This window comes from Cryptomeria japonica, chromosome 1 (assembly GCF_030272615.1).
Source record: "Cryptomeria japonica chromosome 1, Sugi_1.0, whole genome shotgun sequence".
Taxonomy (NCBI): domain Eukaryota; kingdom Viridiplantae; phylum Streptophyta; class Pinopsida; order Cupressales; family Cupressaceae; genus Cryptomeria; species Cryptomeria japonica.
Window position 1 is genome coordinate 123,385,034 of NC_081405.1, and position 19,634 is coordinate 123,404,667.

Consider the following 19,634-nt stretch of genomic DNA (forward strand, 5'->3'; position numbering starts at 1 on the left):
AACTCCTTCGATGAGATTATAGAAAAGGTGTCACCAAAGAAAAATACGTCATCGACAAAGGCCTAGTCATGATCTATAAAGAGAGTGTGATATTATACTTGAAGAAACCATGATCAAAGAGACCAAAATATAGTACAATGACAAGAGAGATAAAAACTGACAAGAATAAACTGTATTCCTATCAAGATGCAAAAGAGATCAACTGGATCATCAAAATTATTACATACAATGTATATGATCATGCTTATAAAGGAAAGGCTAAGAGACAAGAGAGAACACAATGATGGCATGTGTCTCAATGAGATGCAAGGGTAGGTAGGAGAAATAGTAAAATATTCCACATGAGGTGGATCATCCATCGAAGGTGGAATCATCACTCCACAATAAGTGGATATGATAAAGTAATAACAATGTCACACCACAAAAGGTGGAAATTCTCCTACATACACACTCCCAATGTATGCACATCTCCCTAAGTGTCTCATATGCAAACTACAATGCTATGCATGTACCTAAGTAAACTTAAGTAAACTATAATTATATCCAACATGAATAAATAATTACACCAACACCACCCCTTAAGTGCAACTTAGGGGAATGCACTTAATTCTACAATGCAACTAAGCAATGCAAGATGGGTCCCAGCTACAAGGCCATGTACAAATGCAAATGCAATCTCCCATAAAGCGGGGAAAGAGAGAAAACCCCAATGGGAAAAAACCCTCCCCCAAAAGAGAGATGAAAACTATATACAAAGGAACTCTCAAAGAAGTATTTTAAATACAAAACCCCATGTGAGGAAAAATTCCCCCCCATATGAGAGAAGAAGAGAGAGAAAGAAGCCCCCCCTCAATGTAGAATCTGCACCAATGGTAGAAGCTCGAAACTGAATGAAAAAATTGCTCCATGAACGTCGAAAAACATTCCTCCCCTTGGGAAGAAACAAAACCAAAGGTGTATCCATGAAGTCCCCCCAATCATGAAGGGAAGATGTAGGATAAAAACTTATGATGAATTAAGTCTCTAAAAACTGCTCAAGTGTCCCCATGTCGATGCTGAAAGTTACCCCCTCCAAAGGTGGTGTACTAATCCACACTGCTGAAAAAGGCACTCCAAGATCGAGTGGAGATGAATGTAGAACAAGATCCAAAGACTCACATGTCTCCTCTAAAGATAAAGAGACCTCCTCTAATTGTTGTACATAAGAATCCACAATCATGTCAACCTCAAAAGAATGGTCATGTAGAGAATGAACAAGAGGGTCAGAGTTTTCCCTCGCAACAATCAAAGAAGGATCATCTTCATCAAAGAGAAGATGAATATCATCAATGATGTCTCCCTAATATGCAATGTAGGACTCCACAAACAAACCTGCAATGTTTGTCAAGTAGTCATCCCAATGAATTGAAGCTAGAAGACAAGATGTGTCCTGCTGCACTGAATCACAAGAAGGAAAAATTGTCGCATCATCAGGTGCAATAGGTGATGTGATATCAATAGGAGGAGATGAAATGCAAGGCTCAAGAACGGGGTCACATGTGAGAATCCCCAAGTTCAAGTACCCAAAGTTCTCAAAGTCTAAATCCCCAGAAGAAGTGTGATCATCATATGTAAAATCATCCTAATCAATAGGAACAAAATCTGCAAAGGAATATAACTGAGATGCATGATCCACAACCCCAGTCGCAATGATAGCTCTACTCTCCAAGTCTCTAAAGAAAATTGACTCAGGTGTGAACTCCACAATTTTCTTTGTTGCCCCATGTGTGATTTGATAGATGGAAAGAAGATTATTTGTCAAATGGGGTACACACAACACATCATTGAAGGAGTTATCCCCAATGCCAATAGTTCCTTTCACAATCACATCCATGTATGTATGATTTCCCATCAAAATCTGTGGCATGGTGCAAGGCTCAAATGAAGAGAATATAGATTGTGAAGATGTCATATGATGAGAAGCTCCTGAATCTAGAAGCCATCTCCCTGAATCATGACTTGTAGTAGCACAAAGAGCTTGTCATTTTCTTGTCTCAAAAGAGTGAGTCTTCCCACTTATTGAGGCCATGAATGCTTGCCCTTTCCCCTTTGATTGTGAGGAAGTGGAAGGTGAGGAATCATCCTTCTTGTAAGCATTAGGCAAATCAATGTTGTGCTTTTTGAGGATGTGGAGGAGCTCATCAATCTTCTTAGAATGGCAACGACGCTCCTCATGACCAACCTTTTTACAATAAGCACAAGTACCTCTCTCCTTCTTTGATGGATTGTCTTTCCTAGAAGAGGATGAATCCCCTTGTTGTGGAGAAGGTGGTGCTTTGTCCTTAGGCTTTGATTGGCCTTTCTTCTTGTTTGAGTTGTCCTTTCCTTTTTTTCCCTTTGTTCGCTTGAGATGCCACATATGCTTGAGACTTAGAAGTCTTAAGAATGCCCATTGATTATCAACTTAGTTTGTTACATCATCAACATGTCGGTGAAAGTATCAAAAGTAGGCATTGTGTAGCTTGAACCCATTGTCATCCTATGGGTTTGGAAACTAGTGACATAATCTCGTATTGTATCAAAGTTCTTGAGATATAACATGGTGAGATCACTATCAATTTGATATCCCCTAATCTCATCAACTTGACCATACAAGTCTTAAAACTTTTGTCAAGCATCCTTAATTAAGGTGCATTTCTCAATATGAAAGATGAAATCCTTTGATATGTACTTTCTTAAGGGTACCGATTGCCATGATATTATTAGTGAGCCAATCCAAGTGAACATTGGTATCAACCTTAGGATCAGCGGGAGCAACAATAGTTCCATCAATGTAATGAGTTAATCCTTTTTCCATTAGTTTACTCTATGCATCAATTTTCCAAGTGGCGTAATTATTTAGAGTTAAGAGAGGAAACTTAGGAGAACCCATAGAAGGAAAATAAAATAACACAAGATAAAAAGAGTACAAGAGAACCCCCCCCCAAAAAAATTCACTCAATCAAAGAACACCCCCCCCAAAAAAAATAAAAATAAATGATGATTTTGGCACTTTATATCTAGTGCGTGTACAATAGGCCACTTGCAAACAAAGACAAAGTGTAATTCTAATTTTATTTTATAACTTGCCCCAATAGGCTAAGAAATGCAATGCAAAAGACCAAAAGGATAGATCTATGCATTACAAGTGCCAAATTGGCCAAAAAAGACCATATGATGAAAGTAAAATTTCCACTCAAAATCACTGCAAACTGATAGAATATTATGAAAGTAGACAAAAAATCATGCACTTTAAAAAAAAATGGCATCTGAAAAGGAGTTTGTATGAGCCCGAACGGATTCCCAGAAGTTGTAGAAACGGGGATTGGACAGGTACAGTCACCAAAAACTGAATTTTATGAAACATATGTTCACCCAAATAAAAAAATAACACCACCATGTGAAATTAGATGAAAAATTAGCCCATTTCAAAAAAACTTCACCCAAAAAAGAGCCAAAATGAGCAAGATATGGCCATTTGAAGTTGAACTGCAAAATCAAAAGGCTCAATGAGAGGGGCCTACTAATTTTTTTTTAAAAAGATGATGTCAGCAAACACAAGGTTAAATTTGACAGTTTTATGGTCATCATTAGACCGTTATACCCCCTGTTGACTGTGTGTTTGTATTGTACTGATTGAAGATGTGACAGAACCCAATTGGCCAAAGTTGATGATGTGTTCGTACGAACGATGATGATTGAGCAGTACAGAAATGATGTGGCACCGAATGGTTGGTGATGTGGTAGGATGTGTGGCTGGTTGTACAGTGATGAATGTGCAGTACGACAACCTGTGTGGTACCCTACCTGGTGCTGACGTGTTTTGTGATTGTGCAGACCATGTGGAACAAATGGCAGTGCACCATGTGGCGCCTGCGTGTTGCATGACAAAGCAGCGATGGTTAGTCTTGTTCGTGTGATAGGGACTGATGATAGGTAAATTCAAAGGGCGTCACATGGCACGGTGATCCTGTGTGGCGACTCGGTGGAAGCAGAATTGACCGAGTGGTGGGGGTCGCCGCAGGGAAGCGACAGTGGAAGGAGCTTGGGCGTCAAAGAAAAGTCAGCGGTGAGGGGCCCGACATTGATAGGGAGAGCCGAAAGTCAGACTGGTCAGCATGGAGGCAGTGGGAACAACCAGGTGGCAGGGGCCACAGGGAGGATACGCCAGCTAATGGTCGGTGGTACGGTGGCAGGGCCACCAATTAAAAAACTCTCTACAAAAAAATTAATATGCAGTACAATGGCATGTGGAGGGGGGGGGACAACAGGCCCCCCCACGAATTTATTTTATTTTATTTTTCAAATGAAACTTTTGTAATAAAAAAAATTTACGAATTAACTAAGTTGAAAATTGAAAAATAAATTTTAATTTTTTTTTTGTTGAAAAAATCCGTATTGCTAGTCAAATAGGCTAAAAAAATCCTCCTGATGCCCTCCTAAATGGCACAAGGTTAGTGAATGATTAACAACACAAAAAGACACAAAAACGTTAGTGTTGTCAGTGTTAGTCAATCAAAAACTAATCTAAAAAGGCATACCAAGAGAGATGCTAAAAACAAGCTAATATATCTAACTAAAGAAGCAAAGATAACGAGGCATCTCCAAATGCCTCTTAGCATGGTTTTAGTTCCTTTCTCCCTTGTTCCTCTCCTCTCCAAGTTCCAAAATAGTGTATCTCTCAGCAGCTTTTGCACTATGGATGCTTATGGAGGATTGAGATTGAAAGATTGTGCTTCGAATATGAAAATGATAAGCTAATGTTATGCTATTGATGCTAAAATGATGTATTTTAACCAAAATAACAAGGTATTAGATGATTATGCTAAAAATGCTTTCTAAAATGTCTATAGCTTAGATGCATACAAGTTTTCAGGATCTGGATTATGAAGAAACGGGCTCTATTTATAGGAAAAATGGAGCAATGGATGGTTGAGATTGAAAGATTCAATCAAGGGTTGAGTTTGAAAGTTGGGGATCCATGTGCACAATTGGCACCAATGAAATGATGACAAGTGTCAACATAGGGTTGGGTTGAGAAAAGGGGTTGGAGGCATTAAAGGCCTGAGAAGACCTCATGGTTATCTAAAGGCTAAGGGTCAAGTCTTAAATTAAGCTTACCCACCGGATTAAGAGTTAATCCAAGGATAAACCTTTGTGCAAATGTTTAAGGGATAATCATGGTCAAAGCATTAATGGCCTGATGAGACCTTTGGGTTGGATAGAGGTTGAGTCAAAACAAATGTTTTAACCATGTGGAAAGGTTTGAATTAACCATTAATGGTTATTGGAGACTTTGGGGATTAAGTGGTTGAAGGTTGAAAGCCTTTAAAGGTTATCAAAGACTTTGAGCCATTTAGTGGTTGAAGACTTGAAGCCTTTAATGGTTATCAAAGACTTTGAGGTTTTGAGAAGTGACTTCCCTTTGCTTAGGGATGTGACAAAGTTTAGAAGATGGATTAGGCTAATTAAGAAGGGTTTAGAAGAATCTAGAAGGGGATTAGATTTTGCAAGTGGATTTGGTGGGTGAGGGAAAATAGGATTTTTTTAAAATAAAAATTCATTTATTCCAATAAATGAGTGCAAGTTGCATTTGTAGGAAAATGCAAGTGGGGTGGGGACAATGATTTAAATAAATGTTTTATTTAATTTATTTGAAAGAGGAAAAAGGGATTTTAATTAAATAAATAAATTTTATTTATTTAATTGATTGTGAATTTGATTTAATGAATTAATTAAAATAAATTGAATAATTTATTTAATTAATGGAAGAATGTTTGGGGATGAATTAATTAAATATTAATTTAATTAATTTGATGGCTAGTGGATTTTTAATCAAATAAATAGCGAATATTTATTTAATTAAGCTGGACAGATTTATGTGACTACATTTGCCCCTCTTTGAGACGGTGCGGTTTATCGCGTCGTTTCAAAGAAAGAAAAATAGGTGTGAAGAAATGCCCCATAAAATGTGAATTTTATGGGTGGCATGCCCCCTCGAGAGATGGGCTGAGAAATTTCGAAAAATCGGGCGATCTCTCGAAAAAGAACGAAAATTGGCAGGGTGGTAGAAGAGAAGAAGTTAGTCGTACGGGTGAAAAATAGAAGAAAACGGGGGAAACATGGAGAAATGGGGGGCTCGGGAAGGGCACGGGGTCCACGGCGATGAGCAGGGGAGAAGTTACGAGGACCACGAAGGGTATAAATGGGGTGAAAGGGGTGAAAGGGGTGAAAACAGGATCATTTGTGACCGCGACCAGTTGAAAACGAGAGCTCTGATAGGGACATTTGGAGGAGCAAGCAGTAGGTACGATGCCGATTCCGATCACTGAGCACAGATTCGAGCGAGTCCGACGATTCCAGCAGCCAGATGACTACGGACCAGCGGTACGCAAATTCAAAAACTCAATTTTTGTACATTTTTGCTAGGTTTTTAGCTGAGTCCAAGTCAAGTCGGAGCAAGAGCGCTGGAACTGTTGTTTTGGCGCTTTTGCTCCATGAATTAGCGCTATTGTGCCGCAATAGCGCTATTGTCCCCTTGTTTGAGCGCTTTGGTCATACATTAGCGTTATTGTATGTAAGTTTTAGCGCTATTGGTTAAGTAGCGCTATTGCTGAGTTAATTGAGCGCTTTTGCTGTGAAGTAGCGCTAATGGGTAGCTGATTTAGCGCTTTGGTAGTTGTAGCGCTATGGTATAGCTGTTTGAGCGCTTGTGATATAGTTGTAGTGCTATTGTTGAAAACTAGCGCTTTTGTTGGGAAAATAGCGATTTGCCTTAAGATAAAAAGATGCCCCAGTTTGGATGCAGAAAATCTCCTGATGCCAATGATTGATGAATGGCGAAGTGAAGTGGGAGTTGTTTTGAACCATAGCAGCCCGATGAGACTTAGGTCATTTGTTTAGGATAAATGTCTGTTGAAGTCTAGGTGGCCATGATTGCTTACCTGTTGAGACCCGAAGATACTTGATCAAAGTATCTGATGATAGTCTAGGTTTAAACTTAAGAAAGTTTGAAAACAAAACAACTGATAGTGATTGATGAATGTCCATGTGCAGGAGGATCTGCGCGTGTTGCAGTTACGCGAGCGCCATCTTGCGACACAGGGGTTGCGGGACCGATTATCACAGGTGGAGATTGATTGTATTGCAGCGACTGGTCTCTACGAGGTGATGCACATACCCGTGATTCGTATGAATCACGGATTGATCACAACACTGGCGGAGCGGTGGCACAGCAAGACGTGCACCTTTCATTTGGCACAGGGGGAGATGACTGTGACGTTGGAGGATGTGTGGCGTATCCTACGGATTCCGATTCGAGGAGAGTTGGTCACATATGATAGATCCTGGGGGACTGTGGCAGTACAGAGGATTTTTGATGAGGATGTGTTCATTGATGATGGCTCAATCGCATGGGAGGATATAGCGGCACTGTATGAGCCACTTCCAGCAGTGTTGTCCGGAATTGTGGGAGGACTTCTATGTCCAGACAGGAGGTCACATGGGTTGGCGGTGGGATGGGGACAGGTTATCGAGATGATGATGACCGAGGGGACCCGATTTGCATGGGGGTCGTGCGTGCTGGCGCACATGTATCAGGAGCTCCACGAGGTAGTGTACCGAGGGAGGGGTTCTTTAACAGTGGGCATGACGCTGCTACACATTTGGGCTTGGGAGCATCTACCAATGGCGCAACCGGTGAGTCTGAGATTCCGTGCGGTTGATCAACCGTACATGTTTATGTACAGTGGTATGATGAGTCAGCCCCACTTGGGGAAGTTGGAGTGGTGGTGACGGGCATTGGATGACCTAGATGCAGTGATATGGCGGCCATACTTGGAGTGTGAGCCATGGGATGATGACGCAGAGGCACTGCCATATGTTTTTATGAATCGATTCCTCATTGGGAGGATGACATATCATGTGGAGAGACAGGTGCCAGGGAGAGTGATGAGGCAGTTTGGACGGCAGCAGGGACTGCCTAGCGGATCAGGAGAGTATGCACGGGTGATTCGGGAGAGGTATGCATGGGGTCCAGTGCTACCTTATGATCAGGCACTAGCAGAGTTCCGGACACTGCAGGTGAGACCATGGGACCTACGACCGAGGGTCGTTGATGCAGGGGTTACAGATGAGTACACGCAGTATCGGGCGGTGCACTCGATCCTACGGATATCGGACCCAACAGAGCCGATCCCAGCTTTTGAGGATGAGAGGGGACGGAGACGGGGGAGGGCAGGAGGTCGAGGAGATGGAGGAGGAGGAGGTGGAGGTGGAGGAGGTGGTGGAGGAGATGGAGGAGGTGGAGGTGGTGGAGGAGATGGAGGAGGAGGAGGTGGAGGTGGATTAGGGATGCGGAGCCAGCGGAGAGGGAGAGGTGGACTTCCTCTACAGATCTCGCAGGGACCATTGATTCTAAGAGGAGTGCAGCTGAGTGGGAGGGGGATGGAGAGGGAGATCCCTATGGACAGAGGGGTGGGGACTTCTGGAGAGGGAGGTGTAGGGGAGGCAGCTATGGACACCGGGGAGGGAGCGACTGGAGATCTGCGGGAGCATATTATAGTGCACTTGCAGACGCAGATAGAGGATTTGGAGGTAGAGGTGGCAGCTAGGGATGTGCAGCTATTTGCACGGGAGTCAGAGCTAACGGTGGTGCTGCGGGAGAGAGATACTGCAGTGGAGAGATTGACAGAGCTGCAGGAGAGAGTGCGGACTGGAGTAGGAGCTCAGGGGCCTACAAGGGAGGTTATGAGGCAGTTTGGGCGAGCACAGGCTGAGATAGAGTACTGGCGAGGTTTATATGAGCAGGTGGTTCCACTCAGTTAGCGAGCTCTCAGTTATACCCAGATGCGGCAGACGAGATCAGAGCGATCACAGAGGATGCAGAGCAGTGGGGGAGTGATGGGTCCTTTGAGGCGAGAGAGATCAGGAGATGCAGGAGGGAGTGGGGGTTCGATGAGGCCTCCACGGAGAGATGGATTAGGTGGTGCAGGCACCAGTGGTGGAGCAGGGGGAGGTGTGAGGACAACATCTGGCCAGAGCGGCATTTGAGAGAGCATTCATGCCTATATGTATTTGTATCATTTATTTTGTGGACTGTATCTTGGATGGCTCTTGGTAGCCGATTTTGTAGACTTCATTGTACTCTGATATATGAGATGAGATATATGAGGAGATCCCATATTTTAATGATATGCATTTGATTATGTATGGATGCTTATGCAGGATGATGAATTTATTGCTTAGATGGATATGTGTATATGTATGCATTGATGAGATGTTTCCTATATGCATGTTTTTAAAAAAAAAATTTATGATGATACTGACATATGAGTGCAAGTTTATGTATGATTTTGTGTTGATTTGTTGATGCAATGCTTTATGTATGTAATGCCATGATGATGATGTATGCTTATGATAATATATGAACAGGAGTTTGGTGTTTCCTATTTTGATATAATGATGAGATGATTTATGTGATGGTGTTAATGCAATGGTCGAATGAATGATGTTTATGGATGAATATGCATCTAGATGTTTTGTTAAATGAATGTAAGATGGATAAACAAAAATGTAAAGTACAAATGATAATGCCTAAATGAATGCGTTTTGGAAAATGGACATATAAAATGGTATGGTACTAATGTTTATAGGGTAATGTGTAATATGGATAAACAAAATGATATGAACCAATGTTTGGAAACAAATGGATATATGATTCTAAATGCTTAAAGATGATTTAAGTAAAAATGATAATGGAATGATACTATAACTTATGTTTTAATAACTGCATCTTAATGCAATTAAAAAGGGGACAATGAATGTAATGTGGATGAAGTGAAAATGAGCATAATAAGGTACTAAATAATGAATGAATGCACCTTTTAACTATAAATGAATGTATGTAATAATAAATGATAAAGGATAATAAAATGATAATGGATAATTGATACTAAATGAATGTCTAGTAAATGATTTAAAAGCAATCAAAAGACAATTTTGATCCCATGAATGAATCTAATTATTTATGATTGATGCAATGATGCAAATGATTTTAATGAAAACTAAATGTCAAGAAAATGAACTATATGCAAAGTTTAAAAATGACATGAATGTTTTAATGCAAAATGCAACTAAATGTTTGAATGCAAGGTGCAACTAAATGCGAGGATGATATGATCATAAGGAATGCAAGGTTTTGTAAGACTTAGCATGATGCATTGATGATGTATCAGAGTACTCGGTCGTGATTGTATCCAAGACCAGCTTAGTTTTCATATTTTGCATATAAAGCCTACATATGAATGAGCGAACGGATGGGTGTTATGCAACGAAATGCAATATATAAACAGATGAGATGGAATGACGATCCATAGTGCTCTATTTTCATCATTGAGCTTTAAAATGTTGTAAGAGAATACAAGCATCTTGACATAATGATTCAAGATGACCTGAGTATTCCTTACATGGATTTTAATATAGCAAGTTAATACAAGCGACTTGATATAAGGGTCAAGCCGACCAGAGTATTGTTTGTGGAACAAACAAAGATTATCTCCTTTCATGCATGACTTGGATCATCCTCCTTGATCTTAGGCTGATCATATCCTGAGACAAGTGCATACCGTACTAAGAGAGAAAACCGTTATCCAGTTTGGATGAGGTAGGAGGAACCAAAGGAAGAGCATTGTACCTGCAAACAAACAGTATATACATAAAGAATAAAGAATAAGGATCCTTGGTAATGGTTCATGCCCATATGGTCGAGGTATACGCTGTAGTCAACAAGCCGCAGTGATCTATGACTGTATTTTTGCCTATGATCACATAGCTTAGTGAACTTCCCACGTAGACACCATTAGTACATGCCCCAGAACTTCATCGGAAATAATGCGCAAACGATACAAAACAATGCTGCAAGATCCTGATACAGATAAATGAATGATTGTACTCACAAATCAACCCAAGTATTTGATAGCTTAACATAATTTTCTTGTCAAAGAAAACGTCACTTTTGTCTTTGTTTTGGTAAGGAAGGATGCATCCTTGTTTGAAGACAATTTTGAGTGTTGATGTAGATTGTGTGGTTTGATTTGATGAATGGTCATTTGTGTGAGTATTTTGTCAATGTTTATCTTGGTATCTGCATGGATGAGTATGTACAAGGTGTTGCCATGTTTTTGTGTGATTTTTGATGTTTTCTGATGTTTTTGGATTTTGTGAGACATTTTTGAATGTTTTTGGATTTTGTGAGACATTTTTGAATGTTTTTTGGATTTTGATGATTGCTTGAATGAAGAACTTAATGAATCATAAGACAATGTAGAATCCACTTCCATCAATAGTTTAAAGGCATTGCCCCCAGTTTTAGACATGACTTATGAAAAAGCGGGACGCAAGATGCATGAAGTATTTATCATAATTGCAGAGAAATAACAAGCCATGGTTTTTCGGATGGATGGATGTATGTATGAAGTAGATGTGATCGCAACAAGTCTGAAAGACAATGGAGCCATAGCCTTTACGAGTGGCGCTTGTTTGCCAGGTTTTCACCATCGTACTTACCCAAGGTGCCACCGGAGTGGTTGTTCACCGTTTGGATGCATGATTTTTCTTTACTATTTTGAATGTTTTTGTATTTTCTTCAGGACATTTTTCTGAATGTTTTTGGTATTTTCTGGTATGTAGGGGAGCCGGATGCCCTGTACAGCTTAGGTATAAAACCTTTTTAGGTGCATGCTGTTGATTGGATCTGCAAGCGGTTCTCTTTCTGATGTAGCCAACTGATATGCCCCGGACCCGAACACAGTAGTGACAACATATGGGCCCAGCCAGTTTGATTCAAACTTGCCCTGATGTTCTCTGTTTGGTTGGTTGCGAGGATTCTCTCGTAGAACAAGATCACCTACCTCAAATGTACGAGATCTAACTCGGTGATTGTAGCTTCTACGCATGCGCTACTGATAGGCTTTGAGATGGTTGTATGCAGCTTGTCGCTTCTCATCTAGTAACTCTAAGTCCTGAAGACGGGATACTCTGTAGGCTTCATCATCGATGAGATTGTGCAAGGAAACCCGTAATGATGGTATCTCGACCTCAATAGGCAAGATAGCTTCTGCACCATAGACCAACGAATAAGGAGTTGCACCTGTAGGGGTTCGAATGCTAGTTCGATATGCCCATAGTGCTAGATTTAGTTGAACATGCCAATCACGGCCGACATCATTAACTGTCTTCTTGAGGATTCTTAATATGTTTTTATTTGATGCTTCGGCCTGACCATTGCCTTGTGGGTAATAGGGGGTGGAGAAGCGATGTTGGATGTGAAATTTCTCACAAAGTTCACGGACATCCTGATTTTTGAAAGGAAGACCGTTATCTGTGATGATGGACATGGGCACACCATACCGGTAGATGATGTAGTTGAGGATGAATGAGGCGATCTGCTTGCCGGTGACTTGGGTAAGTGGAACAGCTTCGATCCACTTTGTGAAATATTCGGTGGCGGCAATAATGAATTTATGGCCATTAGATGAAGATGGATGAATCTTACCCACAAGGTCAAGGCCCCATTGACAAAAAGGCCATGGTGTTGTGATTGGTTGCAATTCCTGTGCTGGTGCATGTATCAGGTCGCCATGAACTTGACATTTCTTGCATTTTCTGACAAAGTAGTAGGAATCTTTTTCCATAGATGGCCAATAGTATCCATTGCACAGGAGTTTCTTGGCTAGTGACGGACCACTTGAGTGAGTCCCACAAATTCCTTCATGTACCTCTTCCAAAGCCTTTGTTATCTCATCTTGTTCCAGACATCGAAGGAGAGTACCATCAAGACCGCGTCGATATAGGGTTTCGGCAATAATGGTATATCGAGCAGTTTGGCGAATGAAGGTTCTACGTTGGTTATTTGATTGGTTGGGAGGAAGAGTGTGATCGCGGAGATAGGTGTAGAACTCACCATACCATGGGGATTCAGAACCGACAAGGTGACATATCATCTCAGATTCGGGGATATCATAAGCGGGAATCCAAAGCTGTTCTACCAAGAACTCGTAGCGTGTTGAATTCTGTGGAAGATCTAGGAGAGATGCAGTGGTAGCCATAGCGTCTGCAGCTCGATTCTGATCTCTTGGTATCTGCTCAAAAGTAATAGTAGTAAATGATGTCTTTAGTTTGTCCACCATTTGCTTATATGGCATGAGTTTATCATCCTTGGTCTGATATTCATTTGTTGCTTGTTGAATGACCAGTTGGGAGTCACCATATACTTGTAGTTCTTGTAATTTCCATTGTACGGCTAGCCTGAGTCCTGTGATCAAGGCCTCATACTCTGCTATATTGTTGGTGCATGGAAATGTGAGCCTGTAAGACTTCGGGATGCTGTCACCTTGAGGTGTGATAAATAGAATGCCTGCCCCCGAGCCATGTCTAGTGTATGAACCATCAAAATATAGTTTCCATGGTTGTGCTGTTGTGATCATGAATATTTCCTCATCTGGAAAATTGGAAATAAGAGGATGACCGCCTGTGAGTGGTGCATCGGCCAACTGATCTGCAATAACCTGCCCTTTGATAGCTTTACGATCGACGTACTCGATGTCAAATTCACTTAGAATCATCACCCATTTGGCCAAGCGACCTATCAATGCTGCTTTGCTGAGTAAATACTTGAGTGGATCAATCTTTGCAATGAGTTGTATCTTGTGTGTCAACAGATAGTGCCTCAGTTTAGTAGCGGCTAAGATTACTGCTAAGCAAGCTCGCTCAATAGGTGTGTAATTGAGTTCATAGCCCACCAGTGTGCGAGAGATGTAGTATATAGCACACTCTTTGCCTTCTGCATTATGTTGTGCCAGTAGTACACCCAATGCTGTACGTGTTGCCGAGATATAGAGTAATAATGGTCTACTTGGATCTGGTGGCATCAACAATGGTGGAGTCATAAGATAGTCTTTAAGCGTTTGAAATGCTTGCTGGCATTGGGCATCCCACTGAAAGCGGATGTTCTTGTGTAATAGGTGTGTGAATGGGTGGCACTTATCAGCCAATTGTGCAATGAATCTTCGGATGGATTGAAGTCGTCCTTGTAATGTCCTTAGCTGACTGATATTCTTTGGAGGTGGCATGTCCATAATTGCTTTTACCTTCGCTGGGTCGACCTCAATGCCTTTGCTTGAGACGATGTATCCGAGAAGTTTCCCGGAGGTCACTCCAAAGACACATTTCTTTGGGTTGAGTCAAACATGATATTGTTCCAGTCTATCAAAGATTTTATCTAAGATGTGGAGATGTCCTTCTCTGGTGAGTGATTTTGATAGTAAGTCATCCACATAATCTTCCATCATAGTATGCATCATGTCATGGAAGATGGTGGTCATTTCTCTTTGATAGGTTGCTCCTGCATTCTTGAGACCGAAAGGCATCACATTCCAGCAATATGTGCCCCATGGACAGGTGAAGGCTGTCTTATGTTGATCTTCTGGTGCAATCTTTATCTGATTGTATCCTGAAAAACCATCCATGAGTGAAAGCATGGCATGTCCTGCTGTCAGATCCACTATGATGTCAATATTTGGAAGGGGGAAGTCATCCTTAGGACATGCCTTATTCAGATCTCTGAAGTCAGTACAAATGCGGATGCCCCCTTTTGGTTTGCCAACAGGCACAATATTGGAGATCCATTCTGCCTAATCAATTGGTCTAATGAAACCAACGTCTAGGAGTTTCTTGAGTTCTGTTTTGACTAGCACTGCAATCTGAGGATGCATTTTATGAAGCTTCTGCTTGACAGGTTTGGCTCCTTCTGCTACGGTGAGGTGATGCATGACTAAATCAAGATCAAGCCTAGGCATGTCTGCATATGACCATGCAAAGTTGATCTGACGCTTCTGGAAGAACTCTATAAATTTAGGATGTTCCTCTGGAGTGAGAAGAGATGCTAAATGTATGATATGAGGATTTTCAGGAGTCCCCACATTGTATTTTTTGGTTTCCTCGATGAGAATTGTTGATCGTTCCTGTTGTGTACTATCAGGGAGAATGTCAAACCCTTCATCCTCAGGCACCTCGGAGAGGTTTTCACCGTTGGATACGCTCTTTCTTTTTACTTTTGTTAGATCAATCAGTGCCACAGTGTGGTTTTCACTGGAAGATCCATGTTTTATTGTTATATTTTTGCAACTGAAAGGTTTGGCATCCGCCCCGAAGTATACTACGCTATTAAGTTCGATGGCGAATCCAGCTTTGTGATCCCCGCTTGGTAGGTTATCCCTTAATTCCAAAAAGTCAATGATGGCCTCATCGTTTTGGAAGAAGTCAAGACATGGGGGATTTGGTTGGTTCCATTCGATGAGTTCAGGGTGGATAATGGGCATTACTTCATCGATTAGGTTAAGTTCATTAGAGGTATCAGTGAGGGTTAAGACGTTATGGTGAAGGTCGTTAATGGTACTCTCCCTGTCAGAATCAGGCATAGGATGAGACGTAGGGTCTGTGGAAGATGTTTCCATCTTAGGAACCCAAGTGGTCTTTATTTGTGCTTCTCCGTAAATAGGGATGTCTTTGTGTGGCAGAGGTGGTGATGTGTCTTCCTCATCTAAAGTATTAAGTTGTACCGAATCAAATTCCCATTCATGTGAGTCGGTCTCTGAATCACTTTCCAGCATCCGATTGCTATACCATACTGGGATGTCTTTTGAGTTAAACACTGCAGGTGTGATTGGTTGATGTACCTTTGTAGTGATTGGTGCTGCAGGAAGGTTGATGGGGATTAAAGAATCTGGTACAAGGAGTATTGGTAATATTGACTCAGTGGCTTCTGCTGGAACTGCTAGTTCCATAGATGCTGCTGCGGGTTCTGATACAGTTGCTGTTGCTAATGGTTTTGCTGATGGGATTACTGGTTCGATTGGTGAGATGATTGGCATTGGTGATAGTTGTGTTGGGGTTTTGAGCCTCGATGGGGTAGTTGGGATGGTGCTTGAGGCTGCTTTGATAATGAAAGGTGTCCTTTTTACAGTAGGCTGACATAATGGTTTGCAGGGTTTTCCTTTGAATTTGAGCTTAGGAAATATCTCCTTTTCAAAGCCTAGGCCTGTATTATCTTTGGGCATGAATTCTGGTAGTAGAGGTTCATGTCGTCCTTGTTTGCAATATCCCAAGGCACTTTGACCATCATACCCCATTCGTTGCATAATGAGGAGACCTTTGCCATACTGCTCTGTAGGAAGTGTAACTCGCGGTATGTCAGTGGTGATGGGATCCTTATAGATCCATTCCGCCAGGTCCTCATCTTGTGTTTCTTCTTCTTGACTCTTTCCATGAATGAAAGGTGTCAAAGCACACGCTGGTATGTTTAGTGGTTGCTGGAGTAGCTGCTGTGGTTTACCATGAGTTCTAGGAGAAGTGGGCATTTGCCCTACACAAAAGAGTTGACTCAAGTTGTATTCCCCAGGACCTTCCTCTGCGATCTTCATCTTAAGCTTTTCTTGCTTGGGTATAGTGGTGTTTGGATGGGCAAGAGAGGCGGGACTGATATATGATGTGGAAGAAATGGCCTCTCTATTATTAGGAACGGTAATCTCTGGTTGATGGTTGATATTATGGCAATATGCAAAGGGATTTGCATCACCCAGGATTGTGATCTCTACACCGTTATGTGGGAACTTGATACATTGATGGTAGGTAGATGGAACAGCTTGCATGGCATGTATCCAAGGTCTTCCTAATAATAGATTGTATGGCAGAGGAAGGTCCAGAACCTGAAAAATGATGTGCTTTACCACGGGGCCCACTCAGATTGGTAGTACCACAGCTCCTTTGGATGAACGCTCTGCATCGTCATAGGCTTTGATTGTGATCTTCTGACGAGGATCCACTGATTCTACCGCATATCCCAATGCTGTGACCAACTGTAGTGTGCAAATATTCAGGCCTGCTCCATTATCGATCAAGACTCGCTTGATCCTATGCTGGTTAATAAATCCTTCGATGTGGAGTGAGGCATTATGTGGCTGTTGGAAAGAAGACTTGTCACTTTCAGAAAAAGTGAGACAAGGTGATGACTTTAGACTTCCAACCATGGCTTGAAATTGGCCCATATTCAGATTTGCAGGGACTGATGCTTCTTGGAGTGCTTGATCCAAGATAGTTTTTTGAGAGGGTGATAGGCGCAAAAGTTCTAAAATGGATATAAGCGCAGGGGTTTTGTCTAATTGTTCCACAAGATTGTACTGCTTTGGGATGGAGGTGGTGCCTTGTGGAGCTGCCTTGATGGTAACTTTACCACGACGTGTAACAACATTGCAATTTGAGTTGGGATTTTTGAAGGTTATGGTTGCAACTTGTTCACTAGCATCATACAGATGATTTACAGTGTAATTATACGCAGCCTGCGTATAATCCGTGGTATCAGTGCCTCGCCTAGAAGTGGAAGGACCCCTTTAATCTTGTGATGGAAGTGGATTTTTGAACATTAGATGATCATTATTTGTTGTTTTTGGGTCATGTCCTTCAATTTCAATTTCTCCTCGATCAATAAGATCCTGAATGAGATCTTTCAATCGGTGACAATTACTTGTCTTGTGTCCTCTTCCTTGATGGAATTCACAGTGTTCAGTATCTCTCCACCATGCCGGTTTGACTTGAGGCTTATAGTTTGATAGCTTAGGTAGAGTGACCAAATTTTGGGAAATAAGTTGTCGCAACACTGTTTCAATGGGTTCCCCTAAGGGAGTGTATGTTCGTTTCTATTTTTGCTGATGAGGTCTTGGTTCATCATGAGATGTGATGCGACCTTGATTGGAAGGAATGTTTGTGTTATTCTAAGGTGGAGGATTTTGTCCTGCAAACCAGACCACAGGTTGTGCACTTTGGATAGTTCAGGTATCCACAACCCCATCATTGACGACATTCTTGTTTTTATTCCAGAAGCTTGGTTTATCGCTGTTGAAGCGTGGGCGAGGACCATCTTTTGGTTCATTAAAGATTTTGATGAGTCCTTTCTTGATGAGTGCCCTTTCACATTTCAAACCCTTGGTGATCATATCATTAAAAGAGTCTGTGTCTTTGACATCCAGGTGAAATTCCATTTCTTCGTTTAAGTTGGAAATGAATATTTCCACTAGTTCTCGTTCAGGTAACTGAAGAGAATGTCTGCTAGACATTTGACGCCATCGTTGTAGGAATACTGAGAATTGTTCACCTAGTTTTTGTTTGGTGTTGCACAGATCAGCCATGGTGATGTCTTGTTCAATGTTATGAGAATAATGAGCTAGGAACTTTTGGATGAGTTCCTCAAATGTTCTAATGCCACCTGGTAGTCAGGGAAACCATGATGTGGTTGTGCCTCCCAAGCTTTGGGGAAAAAGGCGCATTAGGTAGGTGTCTTCATATGCCACTTCAAGACAAGCGGAATGAAATTCTCGGACATGATCGCGGGGATCCCCCTTTCCTCTATATTTTTCAAACTTGGGTGTTTCGAATCCTCGAGGAAATGGTGGCATGTAAAGATTCCTATCAAAAGGATAGGGACAGATGTCATTGAGTGAGAATTGGTTAGTCTTGACACCACTATGAAGTTGTTGGGCGAGATTCTCGACTTGTTGCCGCAACATCTCCATTTCATTTGGAGGAGGAGGAGGTGGGTTACCTCAAGGAATGTTATATCTGATGTGATCTCTATCTCTTTCCTCTTCATGGCGACTTTGTCTTTCTGATGCTTGTCTTAATTGGGCAAGATCAAAGTCTGAGGGGAGTTTGGCTCCTTCTCGAGCAAGTCTTAAGAAGTGAGCATCCGCATTGCTCCTGAATATTTCGTCAAAAAGCCTGTTAAAGAGAGGGTTATGCTGAGCCCTTTCTATTGTTGTGGGAGTGGGGGTACTTGGGTTTTCATCATCTGCATTTCCTCCAAGTGCTTCTTGAAATTCATGGAGATTTTCCTCTTCTTCTTCTTCCCTTTCTATTTCTCTTTGCCTTGATTGTGATCGGGTTTGAGCCATTTTGTTTATGAGTTTTTGTTGAAATTGAGTGAAAATGATGATGAGTTTGTGATGAAATGAGAATTTGATGATTAATGGATTGTGTTGCACGTGGATCTCTAGCACCTTTAAGGTGGATGTAACCAAAATTCCTTCTTTGAATTGCTTGTTTGTTTGATAAGTTTTGATGTGATAAGGTGTAGAGAAATCTGAGATGTGTTACAGATTGGACTACCTAGTAATGAGAGGATTCACTCATGAACTAGTTTTAACCTGCGTAGATGTGCTTCTTAGGATGAGCTTATCCTAGATGTAGAAAAAATCTAAAAAGTGATGTGATGTGTTTGATTTCAAGCAATATCTAAAAGAGAATTTTGGGATAAGAACCTCTTAATGTTTTGAGAGTTGGGATGGATTGATGATGAAGTGATGATGTATGAGTGAGATGATGGATGAAAATGTTTTCAACTTCAATAAAAACTTTGTGTTACAAATGGGACAAACTCTACCTCTTCCCTTTCAGGTGTTGGAGGTATTTCTCGAGCTGTGTTGTAGGTGATGCAGATGTTTGGGAAGAAGTTGGGATTAATCTTACTTCCTTGGTTTTTGTGATAACTCAGAGCTCTATATTGCATA